This window comes from Rhinolophus ferrumequinum, chromosome X (assembly GCF_004115265.2).
Source record: "Rhinolophus ferrumequinum isolate MPI-CBG mRhiFer1 chromosome X, mRhiFer1_v1.p, whole genome shotgun sequence".
Classification (NCBI taxonomy): Eukaryota; Metazoa; Chordata; class Mammalia; order Chiroptera; family Rhinolophidae; genus Rhinolophus; species Rhinolophus ferrumequinum.
The window spans coordinates 50,334,765-50,348,802 of NC_046284.1; positions in this window are offsets into that span (position 1 = coordinate 50,334,765).

A 14,038-nucleotide genomic window follows, 5' to 3' on the forward strand; every position below is an offset into this window, starting at 1 on the left:
GCAGGGTAAGTAATATGGAGAGGACCAGGAAGACTCTTATTTGAAATAGGGTTGTCAAGAAAGACCTCACAGGAAATCAAGATCTGAGAAGTGACTTAAAGGAGATAAGGGGAAAAGCTCATCCTGTATCTGGGACACTATTCCAGGCAGAAAGAATAGGAAGTGCAAAGGCTCTGAGGCAAAAGCATGCCCAGCAAAGAACAATAGAGACCAGAGGGGCTGGGACTAAGTGAGTAAGGGAGAAAGTGGTAGGATTCAAGCTCAGTGAAATTGCAGGAGGACCAAAGAATCTAAGCATGCGCAAGTGTGCATGGCAGAACTTTGTGGTGAATTTTATAAGGAAGGCGGACCATTGAATATGATTAGTGGCCCAGTGTTCCTAGAAAGGACCTGGAACAATGGATTGGGGCAAAATTGTGGATAGGCTCAAATGTCAGGCTACGGACTTTGTATTTAACTCAGTGGGAAAGACAAGAGATTTACAGGTACTAGCCTTCAAAACCCAGACTCATAAGTAGGTAGTATATGTCACCTTTTTTTCTCTCCTCATCTTCCTCCTTGCTTTATCCCCATCTCCCTACTGAGGACTGAACTGGGCAAGCAGCAAGGTCAAGCATCAAAAGGTAGGTACAGGACAAGGATAACCATTGCACTGGCTCTCCCCTCCCCCATCTCAAGTGATGATTGACTTCTTGGTGGGGAAGAGATCCCTGCGTAATACTCAATAGCTTTCTTTAACAAAACTGGTTCCTGTGTTTTACTACATTGTCAGGAAATTTCTCCTTACATCTCACCTAAATCCCCTTACCTTTGGTATATTCCTTAAAGATGCATGTAAGTCTTCCATCAGCTTGGGTTTCTGAAGAGAACAGGAAAAAATAAGCCTCAGACTGAAAAACTTCTGTCACCATCGAAGAAAGGAAGTCAATATTTATTTATTTTTATAATCACCAAGAAACCCCTTGTCAAAGGAAAGTCAGATATCACTAAGCATCAGCACATTTGCCAGAAAGGGTAAAGTCAGTTATAAATGTCCTTCTAAATCAATTGATTGCAGTTTGTGCTTTTAACACTAAAAGAAGAAAATCCTTTGCATTAGAATAAAAGAAAATCCCAATCATAGAGAAAAAAAAACCAGCAATACAGGGCTTAAAGAAGTACCTCTGACACTTAGGGAAATGGTTTTGGCACATCGGGAGCCAATACTGTCTCTATAAAGATGCTTTAAATTGTACTTGTAATTCAAATAGCAATGCTGTAGGTTAAGGTTTCTAGTTTTGATATGAATACTTTTAAAGCACTGAGAATCTAGGGCTAAACATAAAGAAAGGGAGCTCCATAAGGCAATTAATTATTAATGTGTGTTTCTAGATAAACACTCTTGTACAGTGTGTTAGCAATTGAAACTCTCAGTTGTCACTTCAGCTTATTTGTGGCACAAGGAAAACTGCTCTTTTTATTAAGATGCCTTGGCAACATCATGTGATTGTGTAGTGTTCCAGATCATCAGAGAAAATTTAAGTATCCTCAACGTCAATTTACTGTCAAGTATATAGTACTGCTGTCTCAGTATTTGAAAAGTGGCATATACACGATAACCTTTTATTAACCAGGATGCTGGATTAACCAGAATATCATTTTCCTTAGCCATACCCAATAGCTGACATTTTAACACAAAAAGAATCATGTTTTACTAGAAAGTACTATTACAGAGCAAGAACAAACACCAGGAGTAGCTTTATCACTGCATGTCATGGACAGATGGCCTTGTAATCTGCTCAAAACTTAAAGACAATGATCATTTAACAAAATTTCAAAACCCGTCTTAGTCAATTAGGATGCTATAACAAAAACACCATAGACTTATATGTGGAATCTAAAGAACAACATAAGTGGAATTTCAGGAAGATGGTGGAATAAGTAAACACCATGTCTGCTGTGTCCCGTGATCACAATAAAATTATGACTAAATTATTATAGAACAATCAACCTCGAGAAACACCTGAAGACTAGCTGAACAGAACCCCTATAACTATGGATATAAAGAAGAGGCAACATCAAGAGAGGTTAAGAGGGTCAGAGACACAAAATGGGCTTACCCTAAGCCCACAGGTAGTGGTTGAGCACTGGGAGGGACAATCAGCGGTGGAGGTACCCCTTGAAGAGTGATGGGTCCCAGCCCAGGGGTCCTATGCCAAGAAGAGGAGTCCCCAAAATTTCTGGCAGTGAAAATTGGCCATAATTCCATCCTTCTGTCCCTGTGACATGGAAGGCAGTGGGAAACCCAGAAATCCCTTTAAACAGCCTGCACACAGACTCACTAGCTTGCAAGCACTCACCTTGGGCTCTGGCAGAGGGGCGGTAACTTGAGACGTGACAGAGATCTACAGGGAAAGTCTGAGTTGAGTGGATTCAGAGTGAGGGCTACAGGGACAGCTGCCATTATTCCTGTGTGGAGCCCACCTCACATTTAACCTACAGGAGGACAACAGATTTACTGTGTTGAACCCACCCCAAAGGGCTAAATCTGAGACCCCACTGGTCTGATAAAATCTGCACACACCACCTCGGTACCTCCCTTGGAGCCTGCCCCGTGCAGCTAGTGCAACATCACCTGAAGTGCTCTTGGCTCCTGGGTGGCTGGAGGTTTGTGCAGCACTAGACAGCCTGCAGCAGCCTGGGAAACTGTTGGTGGTAGGCAGTCAGCCCCAGCTTGTGCTGCAGCCCTTCGTAGGAAGCTCTTGGGGTTCTGTGGGCCTGAGGTGATCAATGGCTGGCTGCAGTTCTCAGGACATTTTTGAGGAGTGGCCACAGGTTCAACACTGGTGCAAGAACTGAATCTGCATTAACTTTGTAAAAGAAACCGGCCACATCCTGTGACTCCCTTGGACCTTGCCCCATCCAGCTAGCACAGCATTGAATTGCACACTCTTGGCTCCTGGGTGGCCAACCCCACCCCACAAGGCTGCTGTAGGCTTGTGCAGCAGTGAATACCCAATGGCGGACTATGAAATTTTCAATGGCAGAAAGTCAGCCCCAGCTCATGCTGCAGCCTTCGTGGGTAGCTCTCAGGGTTCTGTGGGTAGGAGGTGAACAACGACTGGCTGCAGTGTTCTCAGAGCATTTGCAGAGTGGCCACAGGCTCAGCACTGGCTCAAGAACTGAATCTGCATTAACATTGAAAACCGTCAGCCACACCGTATGACTCCCTGGGACCCTTTCCCACCCAAATCAGGTAGCACGTCTGGTGGCACCATTAACACTGGGTTAACAGCCCTGCCCACACACCTAAGAAGACTTTCAGCAGCTGGCCTTATGGACAGCCAGCACATGGAAACAGGCCTAGGGGGGCCAGAGCAATTTGCTAAGATGCTCCAGGACTGATACTGGTGGCAGCTGGCCTTGGTTCACAGTGAAGCCACCCACACAACTCCAAGTCCAACATAGGAAGCATCCAATTTCAGGTAGCTTTGTAGCTCCTATTATGTCGCCCCAGGCTGGTCACAGGCAAGGCTGAAATTGGCCTTCACAGGAGCCCCTCCTAAGAGGCACCAGAAACAACACACCTACTGGTCAGCCTCAGACCACACCAGAGCACCACCCAATTAGCCCCACAAGTGGCACACCCAAAGGGTGAACTTAACAGGCAAAAGAGCCCGCTCAGGTGAATCCACAACTGAAGGGTGGTCAGCCCCCATACAGCAACTCATACACACTGGGCATACTAGTCATCACAACCAGAGTAGGAAACACTATGCTTGCCTCCTCTCAGGACCACATTAAAATTCCAACTAAACTACAGAACAACCATCATTGAGAATCGCCTGAAGTCTAGCTGAACCAAAGCCCTACAAATACAGATATACAAAAGAAGCCACCTCGAGACTGGTAGGAGGGTCAAAGACGTGGAAGGAGCTGGTCCCACACCCACGTGTGACCATTATAAATCAGGAGGTATAGCTCAGCTACAGTGGTCCTTCCTGGAGGAGCAAAGGGTCCTGGCCCTACACCAGATTCCCCAGCCCAGAGTCCCAGTGCTGGAGAGGAAAGTCCCCATAACTTCTGGTGGCTGTGAAAACAAGCAGAGATTGTGACTGAGTGAGATAGATGGTGGCTGCAGTCCTGCGCACTCCTCTTAAGGGGCCTGTACATGGATTTACTCACTGATGAATTCACCTGCACTGAGCTCCAGCACTGGGGCAGCAGATCAAAAAGTGCCAGGGACATGCAGGAAGGAAATGAATTGTCTAGCTTCAGGGTGAGGACTGGAGGGGCAGTTTTCTCCTGGACAGAGGAGCTGGCAGAAGCCATTGTTTCTTTATTGAGTCTTCAAACTGGGTATCACCTTTCACCTGCCCTGCCCTAGTTATTGCCTCAGAGCCCACCCCACCTAACTTTCAGGCACACCCAAGCTGATTCCAGTGACTTTTCCATATAAACAACCTGGTTCATGCAGCAGAATTTCCTAAAATCACTCAAAGGTTAGTAAAAAACCCAGATGAGCAGCATATGGCTTCAGTGTGTTCCGTACCTCTACCTAAGCAGCCCTAATCCCAACACTAGTGACAGCTGGCTGTGGTTTGTGGTTTGGACTCTCAAGGCACCTCCAAGCCCAGTGTGGGTGGTGGCATTCTGCAGATTGCTTTGTGGTTCATGCCAGGTCGCCCCCAGAAGGACACAAACTGCGGCTGAACTTGGCCTTCAGTGGGTCCCTTCCCATGGGGCCCTGGGGCTGGCAGTCCCTGTGGCTAGCTTTGGACTGGGCCAGAGCATCACCCAGCTGCCTCCAAAGAAGACACACACAATGGGCAGACTGGGCAAGCACGAGACCTGGCTAAAGCATACCCTGCTCTGTAGGGTCAGCCTTGCACCACAGCTCCTCCCCTGCAGTAGTGGCCAGTCCTCACAACCAATCAGTCTGAGGTTCAATCACTCCCACTGATGTGCAAACAGCAACCAAGGCTCAACTACAACTGGAGGGAATGCAAAACCCACACAAGTGACACAACTAGAGCACTTGGTTCTGGTGACCAGGGAGACTGAACCCCAGGACATCTACTACATAAGGACACTCTACTAAGACCAGGAGGCATAGAAGCCCTACCTAATACATTGAAGAAAAAACAAACATAGAGGCAGCCAAAATGGGAAGACAAAGAAACATGTTGCAAATAAAAGAACAGAACAAAGCTCCAGAAAAAGAACTAAACAAAATGGAGACAAGCAATCTACCAGACGCAGAGTTCCAAGCATTAGTTAAAAGGATGCTCAATGATCTCAGGAAGAATTTCAACAGAGATAGGAAATATAAAAATGCAGACAGACAACATGAAAGAGAACCAGATAGAAATAAAGACTATAATAACTGTAATGAAAAATACATTAGAGGGAATCAAAAGTAGATTAAATGAAACAGGGAATCAAATTAGTGATTTTGAAGATAAGATAGCACAATAAAACACCCAATTAGAACAGCAAAAAGAAGAAAGAACTTAAAAATAATAAAATGAGGACAGTTTAAGGGACATCTGGGACAACAGCAAGTAGACCAACATTTACATCATTGGGATACCAGGAGGAGAAGAGAGAGAGAGCAATGAATTGAAAAATCATTTGAAAAAATAATGACTGAAAACTTCCCTAACCTGGAGAAGGAAATAGATATACAAGCCCAGGAAGTGCAGAGTACCAAACAAGATGAACCCAAAGAGGCCCACACCAAGACATATCATAATTAAAATGCCAAAAGTTAAAGACAAGGAAAATAATTTTAAAAGCAGCAAGAGAAAAGCAGTTAGTTATCTACAAGGGAGCTCTATAAGACTGTCAGCTGATTTCTCAACAGAAAATTTGCAGGCCAGAAGGGATTGGAAAGAAATATTCAAAGTGATGAAAAGCAAGGACCTACAACCAAGATTACTCTACCCAACAAAGCTATCATCTAGTATCGAAGGACAGATAAAGAGCTTCCCACACACACAAAAAATATCTAAAGGAGTTCTGCACCACCAAACCAGTATTACAAAAAATGTTAAAGGGAATTTTAAAGACAAAAATAGATCAAAATATGAATAATGAAATGGCAATAACTACATGTCTATCAACAATTACTTTCAATGTAAATGGATTAAATGCTCAAATCAAAAGATAGGGTGACTGAAAGGATAAGAAAACAAGACCCTTACATATGCAGCCTACAAGAGACTCACTTCAGCTTAACCCACACAGAGACTGAAAGTAAAGGGATGGGAAAAGGGGATTTTCATGAAAATGAAAACAACCAAAAACATGTGGTAACAATACTTATACTAGACAAAATAGACTTTTAAAAAAAGGCTATAACAAGAGACAAAGAAGGACCCACTAATCCCACTTCTGGGTATTTATCCAAAGAAACATGAAATGCTACTTTGAAGGGACGTGTGCATCCGTATGTTCATTACAGCATTTATGTACAAGGGTCAAGATGTGGAGGCAGCCTGGGTGTCCATTGATGGAAGAATGGATAAAGAGGAGGTGGTACATATATACAATGGAATATTGCATTGCCATGGAAGGGAATGGGTTTTTGCTATCTGCGGTGGCATGGATGAACCTGGAGGGTATTGTGCTAAGTACAGTATGTCAGACAGAGAAAGACAGATGCAATGTGATTTTGTTTATATTTGGAATCTAAAGAACAAAATAAAAAAACAAAACAGAAACAAACTCATAGATACAGAGAACAATTTGATGGTTGCCAGATGGGAGGGGGGGTTGGGAATGGTTGGAAAAGGAGAAGGGATTAAGAAGTACAAATTGGTTGTTACAGAGTAGTCATGGGAATATAGGGTATAGCATAAGAAATATAGTCAATGATATCATAATAATTCTGTATGGTGTCAGAAGGGTACTAGATTTATCAGGGTAATAGATGGGAAGGGGGCTTGGGGGCCAGGTGAAAAAGGTGAAGGCATTAAGAAGTACAAATTGGTAAGTAAAAAATAGTCATGTGGATGTAAAATAAAGCATAGTAAACATAGACAATAATATGGCAATAACTATCCATAGTGCCAAGTGGGTACTAGACTAATCTGCAGATCACTTCTTAAATTATATAAATGTCTACTCACTTTGCTGTACACCTGAAATTAAAATAGTATTGACTGGCAACTATAATTGAAAATTTACAAAAGGGGGGCAAAGCATAAAGGGGAATAAGAGTTTCAAGTTTCAAGGTATAAAACAAATTAGTTATAGGGATGTAATGTACAACATGGGGAATATAGTCAATAATATTGTGATAGCATTGTATGGTGTCAGATGGTTGTTGGACTTATGGTGATAACTTCCTTTGGTATACAAATTTTGAATAACTATTGTGTACACCTGAAACTAATATTGGATGTTTTCTATATTATAATAAAAATATCATACAACATGATCAAGTGGGATTTATTCCCAGGATGCAAGTTTGGTTCAATATCCACAAATTAATCAACATGATGTACCACATAAACAAAATGAAAAATAACAATCACATGATCATATCAATAAATGCAGAGAAAGAATTTAACATAATTCAGCATCCATTTATGATAAAAACTCTCAGCAAAGTGGGAATAGAGGGAACATATCTCACCATAATAAAATACAATGATGACAAACCCACAGCTAACATCATACTCAATGGGGAAAAGCTAAAAGCATTCTTCTTAAGATAAGAACAAGACAAAGATGTCCCCTTCTACCACTTTTATTCAACATAGCACTAAAAGTCCTAGCCACAGCAATCAGACAAGAAAAATAAAAGGTATCCAAATGGAAAAGGAAGAAGTAAAATTGTCATTATTTACAGATGACATGATACTATAGAGAGAGAACCCCAAAGACTCTACCAAAAAAAAATATTAGAACTGGTAAATGAATTTAATAAAGTATCAGGATAAAAATTAATATTCAGAAAATGGTTGCATTTTTATGAACCAATAATGAACTAGTAGAAAGGGAAATTACGAAAACATTCCCATTTAGAATTGCATTTAAAAATAAAATACATAGGAATAAATTTAACCAAGAAAGTAAAGACCTGTTAAATTCAGATGTCTTATAATTCAGAAAATTATAAGACATTGAAGAGAAAATATAAGAATGAAGAAAATATAAAAATGAAGAAGATATAAATAAATGGAAACATATACCATACTCATTGATAGGAAGAATATGGTTAAAATGTCCATACTGCCCAAAGCAATCTATAGATTCAATGCAATATCTATCAAAATACCAATGGCATTTTTCACAGAACTAGAACAAATAATCTTCAAATTTACATGGAACCATAAAAGACCCGAAACAGCCATGGCAATCTTGAAAAACAACAACAAATCTAGAGGTATCACACTACCTGATACCAAACTACACTACAATGCCATAGTAATCAAAACAGCATGCTATTAGCCTAATAACAGACACAGATCAATGGAACAGAATAGAGAGGCCAGAAATAAATCCATACCTCTATGTTCATTTAATCCATGACAAAGGAATTAAGGATATGCATTGGGGTAAAGACAGTCTATTCAATGTGTGGTGCTGGGAAAACTGCACAGATACATACAAAAAAATGAAACTGGACCATCTTCTAATACCATATACATGAATAAACTAAAAATGGACTAAAGACTTAAATGTAAGGCCTCAAACCATAAAACTCCTAGAATAATATGTAGACAGTAACTCTCAGACATTTCTCTTAGCAATATTTTTACCGATATTTCTCCTCTGGCAAGGGAAACAAAAGAAAAAACATAAAAAATGGAACTGCATCAAATTAAAATTTTTTGTACAGCAAAGGAAACCAAACAAAACCGAAAGACAACCTACTGAAAGGGAGAAGATATTTGCCAATGATATATCTCAGAAGTGGTTAATATCCAAAATTTATAAAGAACTCATACAACTCAATACCAAAAAACCCCCAAACAATCCAGTTAAACAATGGGGAGAGGACCTGAATAGACATTTCTCCAAAGGGGACATACAGATAGCCAGTAGACTCATGAAACGATGCTCAATATCAGTCATCATCAGAGAAATACAAATAAAAACCACAATGAGATATCACCTCACACCTTTCAGAATGGCTATCATCAATAAATCAACAAACAACACGTGCTGGCAGGATGTGGAGAAACAGAACCCTTGTGCGTCATTGCTGGGATTGCAAATTGGTGCAGCCACTACGCAAAACATTGTGGAGATTCCTTAAAAAAATTAAAATAGAACCACCTTATGACCTAGCAATTACAGTCCTGAGTATTTATACAGTGAAATCCAAAACACTAATTTGAAAAGATACATATATGCACCCCTATATTTATTGCAACGCTGTTCACAATAACCAAATATGAAAGTAACCTGAGTGCTCATCTATAGATGACTGGACAAAGGAAAAGTGGTACATATATACAATGGAATATTACTCTGCCATAAAAAGAATGAAATCTTACCATTTGCAACAACATGGATGGACCTAGAGGGTATTATGCTAAGTGAAATAAATCAGACTGAGAAAGACAAATACCATATGATCTCATTTATATGTAATCTAAAGAATAAAATAAATGAATAAACAGAACAGAGATGGACCAACGAATGTAGGGAACAGACTGATGGTTGCTAGCTGAGTGGGAGGTTAGAAGGCTGGGTGAGAAGAGTGAGGGGATTAAGAAGTGCAAATTGGTAGTTATGATATAGTTATGGGGGTAGAAATACAGTATAGGAAATATATTCAATAATATAAGAAGTATGTATGGTGTTAGATGGGTAGTAGACTTACCTGGGGGGTCACTTTGTAAGTAATATAAATGCCTAACTACTATTCTATACACCTGAAACTAATATAAAATAATACTAAATGTCAACTATAATTTTTAAAAAATAGTCTCAGGGATAAATAGTACTACATAGGGAATATAGTCAATAATATTCTAATAATTATATAAAGTGTCAGGCAATAGGCTTATTGGGGTTATTACTTTATGAGATATATAAATGTCTAACCACTTTGTTGTTTTGTACATCTGCAACTAATAAAAAAGGAAAAGATAAAGAACAAAACAAACAAACAAACAAAACAGAAACAGACTCATAGACACAGAGAACAAACTGATGGTTGCTAGCAGTGAGGGATGTTGGGGAGCTGGGTAAATAAGATGAAGGGATTAAGAAACATAAGTTGGTAGTTACACAATAATCATGGGGATATAAAGTGCAGCATAGAGAATATAGTCAATAATGTTGCCACAACTACGTATGGTGCCAGGTGGGTACTAGACCAATACGGGGTATCACTGCATAAGTTATATAAATGTCTAACCACTATTCTGTACACCTGAAAGTAATATAAAATAATATTGAATGTCAACTGTAACTGAAAAATAAATATATTTTTTAAATACCATAGACTGGGTTGTTTAAACAGCAAACATGCATCTCACAATTCTGGAGGTTGGAAGTCTGAGATCAGGGTGCCAGCATGGTCTGACTCTTAGTGATGGCCTTCTTCCTGGTCTCTTTGTATCCTCACAGGGCAGAGAGGGATGGGGAAGAAAGCTCTCTAGTGTTTCTTCTTATAAAGGCACTAATCCATTACACTGGATGTTCAGATTTCAACATGTGAATTTGGGGGGCATACAAGCATTCAGTCTATAATAAACCTCTTCTCTCTACAAGTGCCCACTTTGGGAAAGATGTTTAACTTAAAAATGCCAGGAGCCATTGTAATCCTCCAATAAGAACTGCCTTCAACACCCAGCCCCATGTCCCCACAATACGAATCTTCACTTCTTAGAATACAAGACAACATCTTAGGGATCTGAGGTGTTGTTTATTTCCCAAGAAGGTACCAAAGAAAACTCTCACTTGTCAAAAGCATCACTAATTAACTTACAAACACTAAAATTTCAATTTTTGGACTTTCACTGCATGCTGATTTCTTTTTTTAATTTATTGGGGTGACAATTGTTAGTAAAGTTACATAGGATTCAGGTGTACAATTCTGTATTACATCATCTATAAATCCCATTGTGTGTTCACCACCCAGAGTCAGTTCTCCTTCCATCACCATATATTTGATCCCCCTTACCCTCATCTCCCACCCCCCTCCCCGTTTGCCCTCTGGTTACCACTAAACTATTGTCTGTGTCTATGAGTTTTTGTTTCTCATTTGTTTGTCTCGTTCTTTTGTTGTTTTTGTTTTTTAAGATCATACACATTGAATCAAAGGAGCAAAATTCGTTCAGAACATTCTAGGATAGGAATGAGAAAATCTGAGAAATTTTTCTGTTGTTGTTTTTAAAATCCTGGTTCTGTTAGTCGTTTGTTCCTTGTTTGGTATCTCTGCATTTCTCTCTCTAAATTGCGTTTGGAGGCGGGAGTGGCGAATATTGTTACCTGACAAGAATATGGTACAGAATAATAAAAATGCACCTGCAAAGCCTTTAGAACGCCTTGGAGATAAATGCTAGCTACTATTATAGTATCATTAATAAGCTAAAAATAATAATTGGACACATTTAGTGAAAATGCTGGGCTAACATAAAATACAGTCTTTCATAGAAGAAAGAATGGATTTGCACCTTGATATTTTTCTTTCTCTTCTTCCTAGTATTGCCATTCCATCACGAGTCATCGCAGGCATCCATTCTCAAGTTCTCTGAGTCAGTCTCCTTATGTGATGACTGGGACTCAAATTTGTTGCTCTTTTCCTTGTCATGGTCACAAGCTCTAGACACAACAGCTGAGCTTATGAGTTCGTTCCAGATCAACAAAACCATTATCAATCTTGAATCTTTCTAAATCTTTCAATTAGAAAGGGTCAAGAGCAGAAATTTTCCTTTCATATGCCAAAACTTCATACGGGAATGCTAATACCTTTTCAGCAATTTAGAACCTTTGCCACTTTAGATCATATTCCATTTCTCTTGTCAGAATTATGGCATAAAAGTGTTATGCTTTAAATTATTTATCATGTGACTCCTTAGAGTCATCTCTTTTTTTTAGCTGAATTAAGAGATTAGGAGCATTGGAATAAAATAACCCATGGACTTTGAAATATACAGTAAGGTGAAATTATTTTTAATGATACCCCTGATTTATATTTTAATTTTAAACACACAGATAAAGTGGTATCATTAAACATACTTTAACATTTTATAATAAATCAATGGTACCTTAATTATTGTGTTATAAAGTAAGGACACATAAATTATTCATACATATCTCTCACAAATTGAATTTTTAAAACTAGCTTTATTTTCCATATTCTGGTCTCATCTTAGCTACTAGTGGAAAATAGTCCATTTCACAGCCACTGCTAATATGACATAGTTGGCAGTCTTTACTCACAATAGGCTTAAGAGTGAATGAGAAATGTCAATGTTGTAGAATATAGATCAGATGAGAACAAACTTCCAGGGAAATTGAACATTTATGCAATGACAGAATAAGTAATGAATTCTCAAAAATGCTACCATTGGTTAAAAGAGAATTTAGACATGCAAATATTTTATATTTTGGTTTTTATGTGTTTTTTTATTTTATGGGTTTTTCTTATTTAACTCATTCTTTGATAACACTGAACTAAGGCTAAGGACCTGTCCCTCTCACCCTATCTGCTCCAGTACACTTGTGCACTTTGCTCCTGTCCCCCAAGGGCTTCAGTGGGCACAGAACTCTCACTTATGCCTAGTTAGGTGTGAAGAACCAACAAGGGTGAGGACCAGGGATTAGTGTTGTGATGCAAGCTATGTATCCAGCCCCTTACAAGGTCATAGGTTTGTCTTTCTGGTATTCTCCTAGGCTGGCACAAAAATGTAAAGATGAGAAAAAGGCCCTATTGAACCCCTCTCTGCAGTAAAACTTGCCATGCCACAGAATCTCCTCCACTCATTTCACTACTCAGGTGGGGGAGTCTTAGCAAAAGAGGTCAATTTGTTTCTGTCCCTGGTACCCCCAGGCTACCCCTCTTGCTGTCTAAGGGTTTCCATTTAGTCTCCTCACCTGGGCCTTCTCTTTCCCAGCAGCATTCCACACTTGAAACCCTTCCCGTTCTCCTCTCACCCTTCAAACCTGACCTTCCCTTTGCTCTAGTCCCTTGGATCTTGGCTCTCTATTTGCAAACTGAAAGGTGCACAGGTGAGAATTGGTTGTTGTAATATGCATAGTATTGAATTCTAACAGAAGTCCTTTCTTTATCCACAAGAAAAACCCAGGAATGTCCAACTCTGTAGTAAGAAGTGAAATCATTTAGTGTGGGGAATTGGACCCCTTCAATCACCCCCACCATGCTAGATTGCCTGAAGACAAACAAAGCTCTACCTAATGCACCAACAAATCAGTTATCCCCACCGACTCCCTTACCAAGAAGAACACATTCTGAAAGATGTTAGTATTTGATAAGTAAAAAGAAAAAGGCATTGATTTAATCATACAGGATAAAATTAGAACTGTTAAACTTTCAATTATTTTAAGGTTTGTTTTTTTATACGGGGGATGCATAATCTTAGTGCCTAGGACCTCTAAAGTTCTTGTCCTTGCCCTGAGGTTTGATGAGAAAAGGTGAACTGTTACAGCCATTACCACAACCATTCCCCCCTTGTCAAGCATGGCTAGGATACAGGGAAGAGAATGCAAGCTATGTAGCACATAGGACCCAGTGCAGGCACTGACACAATATCTCTAGCCACTTTAGTTATTTGGGGCCCTTAAACTCTCATTAAAGGGTTTGAGATGCCTCTACTTTGTTGCTGGGACATACAGTACATGAATGCCTTAATGCCTAGCCAAAATGATTAGTTCAACTGTGACGGAGAAGACTCTTTGGTGACACTCTTAACTCTGACCCTTCCCCACAAATGTTTGTCCCCTCCAGAGCTTGTCCCTAACTGCTTCATTGAAGCTCATCAGCCAATCAGGTTTATACTTCTCCTTTCTGTCTTTGACTCCCCCTCCCTGCTTCCTGCCCTCTCACCAAATCATTAGAGTAAGAATTAAT